General features: G+C 32.4%; 1 protein-coding gene and 1 long non-coding RNA gene across 5 annotated transcripts in view; both read right to left on the reverse strand.

Annotated features, from left to right (window-relative positions):
* The window catches only part of LOC106460071, a 190334-nt gene that overhangs the window by 43352 nt on the left and 134720 nt on the right, over window positions 1-12262 (reverse strand). The gene's annotated exons all lie outside the window — the stretch shown is intronic.
* LOC111085898 overlaps window positions 8211-12262 on the reverse strand; it is a 41504-nt gene continuing 37452 nt past the window's right edge. Inside the window, exons 2-5 of the long non-coding RNA XR_002610668.1 lie at window positions 9993-10090; window positions 9482-9632; window positions 9108-9164; window positions 8211-8743 (exon numbers count right to left, since the gene is read on the reverse strand). This is a non-coding gene — a long non-coding RNA (uncharacterized LOC111085898). The remainder of the gene's footprint in view (window positions 8744-9107; window positions 9165-9481; window positions 9633-9992; window positions 10091-12262) is intronic.

Raw genomic sequence — 12262 nt, forward strand, 5'->3', positions numbered from 1 at the left:
GTTGCGCTATAACAAGCTATAATGCACGTCTCACGAGCTCGACTTCAACAATACGTCTCTCTCTGACTGCAGTTCATATACTCATTACCTACACACACTGTTCCGTCACGTTGTGACCATCGTATATATACCAGCTACCCCCAATCTAGTAAATGCTAGAGCATTCACAAAGGAACAGGATATTTCTAGAAAGCAGGTGGCGTGACACAAGTCACGTGACCTCGCTGACGCAACAATGTATATATACACGAAAGGATGATTTTATGTCTCGTGATCTTAATACTGATCCCTTGAAGTACAAGTAAAGGACAGTATTGTTGGTGTTTGTATTATTGAGCTCTTGAAACACGCAAGGATATAATTATATATGGTGTTTTCAACACAGTGCTCTTGAAAATGTGATGATGATAATACATTTAGAGATCTTAAAACATGCAAGGATCAAGATACATTTAAGTATCCTTATTTTTTAAAGATTTGAGACTGTCAGTATGTTTAGTGTTTTTAACCTATTAATTACCAAACTAAGATGGAACTGCTGCTGAACTATTTTTATTATGGTTTACTATTTTTGACAAGACCCGAAACTAAAGGCCTAAACTTAGATAGAATAACACTTTTTTTATAAAATAACTTAAATGAACCTAAATAAGAACATAAAAATTTTTTTGGTGCTCACGCACACCAAGAATGATTAATTGAAAAGTTTATTTTATACAATACATTGAATATTCTAATATATATACATATACACACACACACATTTGCCTTGCATATGAGTAGCTTAAAAGGCTGCAATATGACAGAAGACATACTCTAATAAGACAGTGAGAAAATCAATGTACCAAAGTGAAGACTTGGTGTGGCATTTTTACATGCCAACAGAATGGAAGCCTCTTGGCTCCAGCTTGACAAGACTTCATTTTGTGTTACAACAAATTGTTTAATTGAAAGTTATAGCAGTCGAGAAGCACATAAAAGCACATAGTACATATTGACATGCTGCATTTATGTGCAACCCATGAATCTCTGGTGAATTGATTTGACCAAAAGTCAGATTAAGAGGTAGTCAAGTTAGATGAAAACAAAACCAGTTTTATCCCACTCTGACCTTAAAGTACTCTCAACACTTTCCTCCTCAATTCTCACCTCTAGAAACAGCACTGATGGACCCTAAATTACTAATGACGACCTCTCAATTAATATGGCTAGGAGTAAACCTAATCATGAGAGCTATAGTAGTCATATGGTCAAGAAACCAATAACTGACAGGATAATCCTTTCTTTCCAGTGATGTTCTCTCAAGTGATGTTCACCATACAATGTATGCACTGCACTGTGTTATTTGCATTTGATTAACATGAAATTAGGATAGTTGGTGCCTGCAGATGTAATGTCAAGTGCATCATCAGTTTGTACAATTGGAGATGATAGATAGAAATTTAAAAACTTAGGTGAAAGGGTATTGCAACCTTTGCTTTCTGAACTATTGGGTGGTATTGTGAAGTACAGTGTATGCTATATTGCACATTGCATGACTACCACTTGAACGTCTGAAGTTAGGATGGTTTGTTGATCTCAAGATTAATAGGACTAAAAAGACTTTACAACCAATAATTTCTGAGCTATCAAACAGTTTTACTGTAAGAGATACTCAAAGGATATTGGATTATTTCTGTTTGATTAACACATAACAGGATGGCCAGTGCCAGTAAATGTAATACTTAGTGCATTTATAACTTGCTCAGCTGAAGATGATAGTTAAGAGTTTGAAATCTTGGTTGAAAGGGAATGATGACTCTTACTTTCTGAGCTACCACGTAATTTTTCCCAAAGTGAAACGTCAGATGTTTCATGAGAATCACTCACCTTATCTAGCTAAGAGTCAAGAGCTCTAAGGAGAATACTGCTTAATCATCACTATATATCTGTTCTGGTGTCTCTAAAAAGACACATAACTTCTCCATGTTCAGTGAGAGAGTTGTGTTTTGTCAGAGTGCATGTTGATCTATACTGTATGAAAAGCAAGGATGTTTATCCTGACTTACAAGAATTGTAGCTTAAAGCCTTATTCCAGCAGAATTATCTGGGTGATTATTTATTTTGTGATGCCTGAAAATAAAAATATGTTGATTTTGACAGCTCCTAGATGTTAAAAATTTACTAGATTGCAGCTACCACATAGAAGCTTCAAAAAGTAACCTGAGACAGTTACAAAGTAATTTGTGCACAGCCAGAGGTAGTGTACTGTAAGCTATTAGTGTATATGATGACAGGTAATGGAGCTATGTATGTATGGCAATAAACTTCTATAAATATATATGTGTATCCTCCACACATTACATGAAATCATTCCTGTGTGTTGAATGACATGTATGGATCAATTATGCAAAAACATAACTATTAAGCAAAATGTGAATGAAAAAAACGAATTTGATCTGGATGTTAAAACTTTCTGTATAAAGTTAACTGTGATTACTGGTCTCTAAGGTATTGTCTGTATAGTCAATGAACATATTATGACTATTAATTCTTGTAGTGGATTGTTTCAGTATCAACACTGAAATATCCTGCAGGAAGTGAAGTTCATAGAAGGATAAGAGTAATGGAGAGACTCATGCACTACATCTGAGAAAACAGAGCTTTACTCTTTGTTTTTGGTAAGAGGAGTGCAAAATATTTCAATTGGATCAAATTAAAATGTTTATAATTAGGTAAAATTATTATTAGTATACAACTTCATAGGCAGTATTATAGATATAATAGCAAATAAACACTTGGTGTACCCAGTTTTCTATTTGGTTGTGATAAGATATTTTCAATCAAGTAGATTGAAATATTTAGAAAAATGCAGTTTCATAAATATTTTCTAAACATTTTTTCAGTACAACATGCAGAATATGATGCATGACAATGCAGGATGTAAGTGTGCTATGAATAGAGAGAAAGTAACAGCCATGTGGTGAAATTTTGTAAAACACAAAAGCTAGTACTAAACTTCTAGCCAAAAGAAGATCCCTATGAAAAGACAATGTAAACATTAGTGGATTATAATGGTCAAAAGTAATGGTTAGTGTTGTCTGACCCAAGTAAGTTCAAGTGTGTAAGATTCTACCCTCCAGCATATCCACTTTCTCAAGCCAGGAGATAGCTACAAAATAGGCAGAGGCCCGAGTCCTATACAATCAAAAGGAAGACTAACTGCAAAGAAGGGCAACACCTCTATTATGGCTCGAAGAAGAAGAAGTCTGCCACTTGCAAGTTGAGTTTGAGAACAAGAGAAAGGCCTTAGCCAAAACCCATGATACCATCAGGGAGACCACTGTGGCCAATTATCATAGTGGAAAAAAATCTGCTGACCAGCCTGAAGTAAGGGAATGTCTGCAGAACCCTTTGCTTGCTGTTGCATAAAGGTAAATACTGTATGATAGTTGTATGGAGGATTTTTCAGAGGTAGGGGTGCTGTACAATTTTTGCCTGAATGAAGTTAAGAGTTTTTTCCCATAGTGCCTGAATCACCATACTTTGCTTCTAATTTTGCCCAAATGACCTTTAGTATTGTACTACAAGCTAGAGGGTCTCCACAAAGTTTTTTTTTAATATTAATATTAAAAAATGTAAACAATTAGGCTAAACTGATTTTTATTTCTATAGTTCTAACTGTTCTATTATAGGTGTATTCCACCTACATGGCCTGAAATAGTATGTAGATTATTACAAATTATTAAATATAGAAAACAAGTGTAATTATTGTAAATATAATAATGCATACAGGCACCAGTTTAAGCTGAACCAATCAATGGTATCAACTTGCCTCTTTGGCAACACTGCTCCGGGAGCTCCCAGAATATAATAGACAAGCTGGCAGGCAGCAAATCATCCCCAAGTCACCAAACTCATCCACATATGTACATAGACCATCCACTTCTACAAACAGTGCACAATATTCATATATAAGCACTTACATGAACATACATACATATACACAATATACACACACTAGCACCCACATGTACACATATGCATATAAATCCATAGACAAGCAAGGAAGTCACGCGATGCTAGGAGCATGCACGCTGGAGTTTCTAGAAGGATCATGACTTATCGAGGAACCTCACGAATGTCCCAGTGTTCGATAAATGCCCTTTTTTTTAGTATATAAGCCAGCGATAAATAGATATGCAGATAGATTGAAGATAGAGATAACTGAGTCAAGCGAACAGTAGGTACCGGAAGTAAAGTGTGTGAATCACTGTGATTTATAGCATGTGTTATAAAGGTTGTTAAATTTAAAGTGACTGTGGAAATTAAGTGTATTAAAAAGTTTGTAATGAGAAAGAATAAACTAGTTTTAATCAAGAAGGGACTTATATCACTGAAGTCACTCGGAAAGAATTTTTACCGGAAATTATCAAACAAGCAGATACGTAACAATACTTTACCCAGTCACAGCCATAATTATCCAATAATGAAGATAATACTGAAGGTTCAGTTGTTACTCAGTCTCAGATGGACTCTGATTCAAAAGAAGCTGCTCAAACAGAATTGGAGTCAGTTGAAGTATAACAAAACTTCTAGGACTTGAACTGGACATTGGTCTATGGCCTTTTCATCTGACTTCTGAAGTGATCAATTACTGGGTAAGGTGAGGTCCATATGTGTTACAAAACAATGGTAATGACTTCACCAAATCAAGCAAAAGTAATCCTTCTTGCACTATACAAATGTTTGATCGAAGCTAGTTATGTTATTCATCCAGTACTGGTAAGGTTTATCGTTTTCATTGTAAACTATTAAATCTAGGACAAGGTCCATTAGTGACTCAAGGGTTCTCTAGATGGTCATGAAGAATCAAAAGTTCATTGTGATGCAATCATAAAATTTTCCAAGACTTATGATAGACAATAGTAGAATTAATAAGCATCTGGTAAAACAAGCAGTAAGTGTAATCAGGTTCCTTAGAGAATGTGGGCTTCCTTTCTATGGTGCTGATGAAAAAGTAGGTTCAACCAAGAATGGAAATGTCTTGTGTATGATAGAAGTTATAGCAGAGTATGACACTTTGCTGGAAGAACATATACAGAAACATGCAAACAAAAGAAGTGGATATACAAATTACACTTTTGAAGAGCTCATTAAAATAATTGGTAATTTAATTCTGAGCACCATTGTTTCCAAGATAAAATCATCAAAATATTTTTCTGTATCCATTGATTCTACTGTAGATAATAGCAATACTGATCAGCTCACTTGTTGTGTTAGATATTTGGAAGCTGACAGTCCTGTTGAAAGATTTCTAACCTTTATGGATAATTGTGGTCACACTGGTCAGCAGTTAGCATCATTGTATTTTTCTTTCTTTGAAATGGTCGGTAATGATATAGAAAACTGTCATGGCTAGTCCTATGATAATGCAACCAACATGAGTGGATGTTACTATGGGATGAAAAGTCTTGTTAGACAAATATGTCCACTGGCAGTATCCATTCCATGTTCGACACATTCATTAAATCTTGTTGGCCAGGCTGCTGTTTATTGTTGTGCTCAGGTAGTGGTTTTTTATTTCATGCAAAAGCTTTACACTTTTTTTTCAAGATCAGCAGGTTGTTGGTAACTTTTAAGAGAGAAGCTCAAACTCAGAGGCTTAATGATGCCAAAGGAGTTGTCACAGACAAGATGGTTCACTCATACAAATGCCACTAATGCATTGCAATCTGGCTATGCTGAAATTATGGATGTACTTGAAGATATATCTACTAATGAGGATGAGAAAGGAGAAAATAGAAACACAGCATCAGGTTTGGTGAATCTAATGTGTAAATTGGAAACAAGGATTTTCTGTGATCTGTGGCACAACATTCTTGAAAGATTTGATATGATTAGCAAGCAACTACAATACCCCAAGGTAGATCTCAATACAGCTATCGTACTGCTGAAATCATTAGTGGAATTTGTGCAAGTGTTGTGAGGTGGTTTTGTTGACTTTGAACAATCAGGAATTGAAAAAAGTGGCATATTAGAATACAGTGTACAGCACGAGCATCTTCATCATAATACTGTCTGATTAGATCTGGTAGATTATGGCAAAGATAAAGAAGTACAACAGAGTCCAATAAATTACTTCAGAACTTCCAGTTTCATCGATCGACTTGTGCAAGAAGTTGGAAAGAGAATTGAAATTTATTCTCATGTGACTGAAAACTTTGGTTTCTTGGATATTCTAGTTTCTCTAACTGATGATCAAATTCAGGAAATGTCAGATAGATTACTGAAACTTTATTCTGCTGATCTGGAAGGGTGTCTCAGTAATGAACTTGTTCAATTTAGAAAGGTTGTGGAATTATTTTTAGATGAAAGGAATGATCATGGTGATATCAGTAATGCTCATTTCATGTATCTCCTTATTCAAATCTCATATCATCCTTTCTGAATGTTGAAATTCTTCTTGTGATTTATCTATCACTCATGATATCCAACTGTTCAGGTGAAAGGTCTTTTTCAAAGCCCAAGTATATCAGAAATGTTTTGCGCACAACAATGACTCAAAAACGACTGAATTGTCTTTATTTAATGTGTATTGAAAGTGATCTACTTCATTTATTGATTGATAAAGGAAATGAGTTTGAGTGTTAGTGTTTTTGTTTCCAAACTAATAGTTTATTATTATTTAAATATTTTCAAATCCACTTTTTATGATGGGATCAGCTCCGACCTCGAAAGAGTGACTACGGAAAATACTTACAGAAGACTAATGCAGTGTTAAAATACTGTTTTAATTATATGATGCGAATATATAATTTCTGTGTTAAAGGATTTTTCTGTACTGCATTTCTTTGTAAGACAGTTGTGATGTTTGTAAGTGTTTTCCATGGTGAGAAAAAGTTAGCACACGTGTCAACCAGTGTGAGTTTAAAGCTTATTGATTGTAAAATCAAATTAATTATCAGCTTGAGAACAAGCCTGAAGCATGCAAGAAAGGAAAGTATGGTATATAAATATACCATGCATTTCTATCTTCCTGTATTATTCTGAATTTACCATTTATTCTGCATGTGTGTAGGTTTCACATAACATGTGGTTGAGAACAACACTAAGATGATTTCATTCTGCTACTTTTGTTTCTTTGCTATTCTCAAATTGATAATACCTATTAAACCCATGAGAGATATTTGCTGAAATACAGCACATTGCACCAGGACATCCAACAGCAGTGTCCTTCAATGGTAGTTAAGCTGATATCTCAAGATTATGGCTTCCCCTATGTTTGAATGAGAATGAACAGTCATGTGGGTAGTACTAGTTATTCTTGGTAACTACAACGTTTCTTGCAAGTAAAGAGCATTGCATTTAGGCAGTCTGGTACATAGATTCAGCTTGATCAGTTGAAGATAGCATCATGTAAATTAATCAAGCACACACACTATTTTTGAGTGCAATATGATGTCAGTAAAGATTGTTCATTTCCTGTTTCACTTGGTGTCTATTCTATTTATTGCATTCATTCTCACAACTGAGTTACTCAAAAAGAGACCATTATTTTGTAATAAATATCTTGACTGAATTTCCTGTTATTAAGCAGACCTATCCCATTGCTCTGAGGTTAACTTGGTTTTACCTGAAAATATCACACTGTTAAAAAAGCATAAGACTGATAGCATATATTGTGATCTTAATACTGAAATTAATTTTGAAACATGTGAGGGGCAATAATATATATTAGTTTTTAATGTTGAACTCTAGAAACACATGAGAATGAGATTATATCTAGTAATCCCAAATATAATTCTTGAAACACAGCAAGTTGAGAACAGAGCTCTGGTATTCTTAATTCTGAACTCAAAACAAGTGAAGGTGGGGATGTATTTTATTTACTAGAAATGAATTTATAAAACGAATAATGTTGAAAGTATGCATGTAATCTGCTTAACTTTAAACTCTTGAAGCATTTGATAAGTGTTCTTGACACTGAACTGTTAAACATGTAAGAATGAGATTATATGTAGCTATTGATACTGAACTATACTTACACTTGTTACAACATAAAACTGTATGTAGCTTTACACAAGTGTATTTGGTAGCTAACTTTAAAATATTTTGTTTAAGAGTAAAACACAGTTTTGTAATTTGTCCAATCTCTTCTTGTATGAGCAGAAAGCAAAGAAAAATTTGATAACTAAGTTCTTTATTACTGAAATGATAAAGATACATTTGCATGAGAATAGTCTTTTCAAAAGTTTTTAATATATCTCATAACAGTCTTGTCGCTAAATAACATGTAATGAAAAGCTACTGCAGCAATAAAATGATTATTATAAAGTTGCATACAATCCATGAAAATTTTCGGTTTTACAAAGGTAAACTGCATAATATACAAACAAATATGAAACAATCCATTCTATACTAAATATCCAAATTCTGACAACATGTAACTTAGTTGAAATAAATTTCTAATACATGTGTCTGTCTAAAAAAACACACTAATGTCAAACAGGCCAACAGACAATAACTATACATAATTTCATGTAATTTTGAACATTTCGGATTCAAAGAATTTTTTATAACACATGCATAATTCTGAAAAAAAACAAACAAAAAAAAACATAATCAATGCTGGCTGATTCTGGAATGTTATTTAAAACAACAGTTTAATTAAATTGGTGCTTCTGTAATATGCTGGAGAATGTTTGTGGAGTGATTATCCCTGCACTGAGTTTTTTTTTTTTCATCAACACCTTCAATGACTCTATAAGAAAAATAAACATTTTAATTTATTATTATATATTTATAAAATTTTACTACTAGCTGATTTGAGAAGATTTTTTCATTAACTAGAATAATACTTTTTTAAGCATAACTGATTTTTTTAAATTTATTTTTACCACTACATATTCCAATCTAATAAAACAAAATATTTATGTGAAACATATTATCACATAGAGTAGGCCAAAAGCTGTCAAAATTGAAACCTCTTTTTATATACTTAATGTATGAGATATAGTGGTGTGAATCAATTTGTTGAACAGAATAAGGCAGTGAATTTTGATATGAAAAATATAAGTACCATAAAATATCTTAAAAACAGTTATAGTTAGAAGTAATATAACTACCTCAAATCAATCAATAATATTTTCTTCTTCAAATAATATCTGCAGTAGCTTGGGTTGCTGAAAAGAAATAATTAGTAGTTTAGTAATGTTTATATAAAGAAAGAAATTGAGTTAAAACTTATCTTACACTGTGTCTATATTTTAAAATTTAGATTTTAGTTTATAATATTATCATACACAGTAATTTTATCATATTATTAGACACAGTTAATTTTTAATGACAATAATTATCATTGGTAATAATTCAAGCAGTAACATTTTCGTTTGGCATGCGAGTATTTTGATCTATACCTTAAACACCCGGTTTCTTTAATATTGTTGAAGAGCAAAAAATTCAATTTTGGTTCTTTAGGTAACTTTCAAACAGTACTTACTACAAATACCCAACCTTGTAGTTTTCTGCTCATGTAGATCTTCCAAAATGATATGTGTGACTTCTTTATTTAGTGATTCATTCAAATTTTTATTTATTCTTCAAAAATCAACCAAATGACAAATATCCTTCTATTTTGAACTTGATAAAATCTGAAATAAAAAGAAAAGACATATCTGAACTTGTCATTAAAAAAAAATATAGCCCACACTGCAGTATGTTAGTGTGTCTTAAAAAGAAATGTTTTTTTTTGTAATTTGTTAATTAAACCAACAACATTTAACATGATGGTTTTAATTTTTACAAAATAAAAACACTTTCCTGCCATGCGGATACACTACCCAATAACTAGATCTATAGAATTCTCTTTTCCTAATGCATCAACAATTTAGTTTTCTTTTATATTATTTGTGATTTTTAACAGCTTAGTTATTTATTATAAATATTTGAATTATGAAACTATTCTAAATCATCTTATGAATGCCCACTCAATAACTTTAAAAGTAACTTACTTATGTACAGAAGATGGTCCACTTGACAGTTGAAACAAGAAAGCTAAGACTTAGGGCTTTTACTAGATTGATGAGTAGTACTTGTGTCAACAATGTTACTATTCAAACAAAAACCATGGAAATGTTTGTAAAAACAACATTTTAATATATACTAGTTTACAAAAATCAAAACAAATGTACAAACATTGCTTCAAAACTTGTGATTTTAAATAAAATCTAAACAATACTTTTAACATATTCTAAACATGAGACTCACAACAGTATAATCTTATGACACTTATTATTATCCTGTTACAGTGCTAAAACACAACTAATATTTATATATAATAATCCTATATATCATTAATATGTCAATAATCCTATATATCATTAATATATCAATAATCCTAAAAATCCAGAAGTATCTATTAACATGATGGAAAATTAGAGTTTAACAGACATTCAGAGAGATTTTAATTCTAATATAAAAAATACTTGGAGAAACATAATCCCTTAAAATGAGCTCATTTGGATCTTTGTTTTAGTATAAGATTGTTCAATCCAGTTAAAATTAGCAATATGGGTGTATCTCATAGCACTGATCATTTGACTATCTATTTAGACTTACAAATTAATCAAAAGATTAAAGGTAGGTTATATGACAGTGAGAATGTAAATCTAAAGGAATTCAAGGTAAAAGTATTAAAGTTGTGGATTGTTTCTCAAACAACCATGCTTTTCTCGTGGTCATGAGTTGTAGGGTGTTCAAAGGTAGGATCACTTCAAAATCTTTATTTGTTGGTAGAAAGAAAGCAAATTGCAAAAGTTGTTTATGAAGAAGCTTTGTTATAATTTTAAAATTCTGAGATAAAGTTTATGTTAAAGTTATTACTTTGAAATATATTATTGCTGTTGAATTTACATTGTTTTAATTAAGTTTGAACATTCCCCCATCATTTGAAGGGTATTTCAACTTGTATTAGATAAAATTAAAAATGATGTGATAAATCCCTTACTCATATCAAAATATAACACTGATAAAACTAAAAAAAGGAAAACTGTTTATTTGATCCGTGATGATGGAAAATTCCCAGTTTATGAATTAATCTATTTTCAAGTGTTCTCTTTGTACAGCATCAAATGGTGTATATTTGAGTCCCACTATAGAGATGTCATAGATGTTACATTTGGAGCTACTAAAGTGGTGTCTAGAGGGATGGTCTTTATCCAATCTTCATACATGACTAAGATGTTCCCGAACTCTATCACCTACACAGCAGGCTGTTTGTCCAATATATAACTTTACACAGGGCCCACAGAAATATTTTCAGGGGGTGGGGGCAAACAATGTATGTAGGGATCAGCTTTTACAGTGTAAGTCAACTGACTAAAATAATATGTGTTAAGTGTGTTTAAATGCAAACACAAATTTACAGTTTTAATAAACAAAGCACTAAAAATATTTAATTTAACTACGATGTTAAGTTTGCATCACGGATTTTTTTTGTGAGGTATAAGGAGGGAAAGGCCCCCTCGTGCCCCTTCCAGTGGGCGCCCATGTAACTATTCACATTGTTTACATACAATACAGTAAGTCAGGCATTCAGATATGCAAGAGAAAAATTGTCATATGTCGAAAGAGAATTCAAACCTGTGTATTTGAGTATTATTGTTTACGTATATACAAGTGAGATACACTGGGTACCTCGATCGCTCACACTGTTGAGTACCAAGTGGGTTCGAATTCTAGGTGTTGAATGAAAAAAGCTATGCAACAGAAGATTATGAAAATGTGTGTGGTGTCATTAGAATATTAAGGGAGGAGGATCATTAAAAATAATGTTGTTGGACAGGTCTTCTGTGAGTAACTTGTAGTTATTGTCAGGATTTTATATATGTGCTGGGCTGGGATTCTTCTACGGAAGTGTCTGTGACTTGTTGGCGATAAATTCGATCAATAAACGGACAGCACCCGATCCACTTGTTTTAAAATAATATATTCATAACAAATCAAACATATGTAAAAAGATTCTTTACATTATATGACATCATAGATTTATCTGAAACTCTATATAATTATATTTTCTTGTCAAAAGTCCACACAGGCTGATTCAATTACTTTAGAATCCAATTGACAAGACGTATTATTTTCTCTACTCTACAATAGTATTAGTGAATAATTCACTTAGGTTACCCTGTAGTTTACCACAGTTGTATCATGACCTTAAATAATTGTCTTCTTTTCGTCAAAGTCCACACAGGCGGGTTCAATTATTTTAGAACACCCTTTG

Source organism: Limulus polyphemus, unplaced genomic scaffold, assembly GCF_000517525.1.
Source record: "Limulus polyphemus unplaced genomic scaffold, Limulus_polyphemus-2.1.2 Scaffold702, whole genome shotgun sequence".
Lineage (NCBI taxonomy): Eukaryota > Metazoa > Arthropoda > Merostomata > Xiphosura > Limulidae > Limulus > Limulus polyphemus.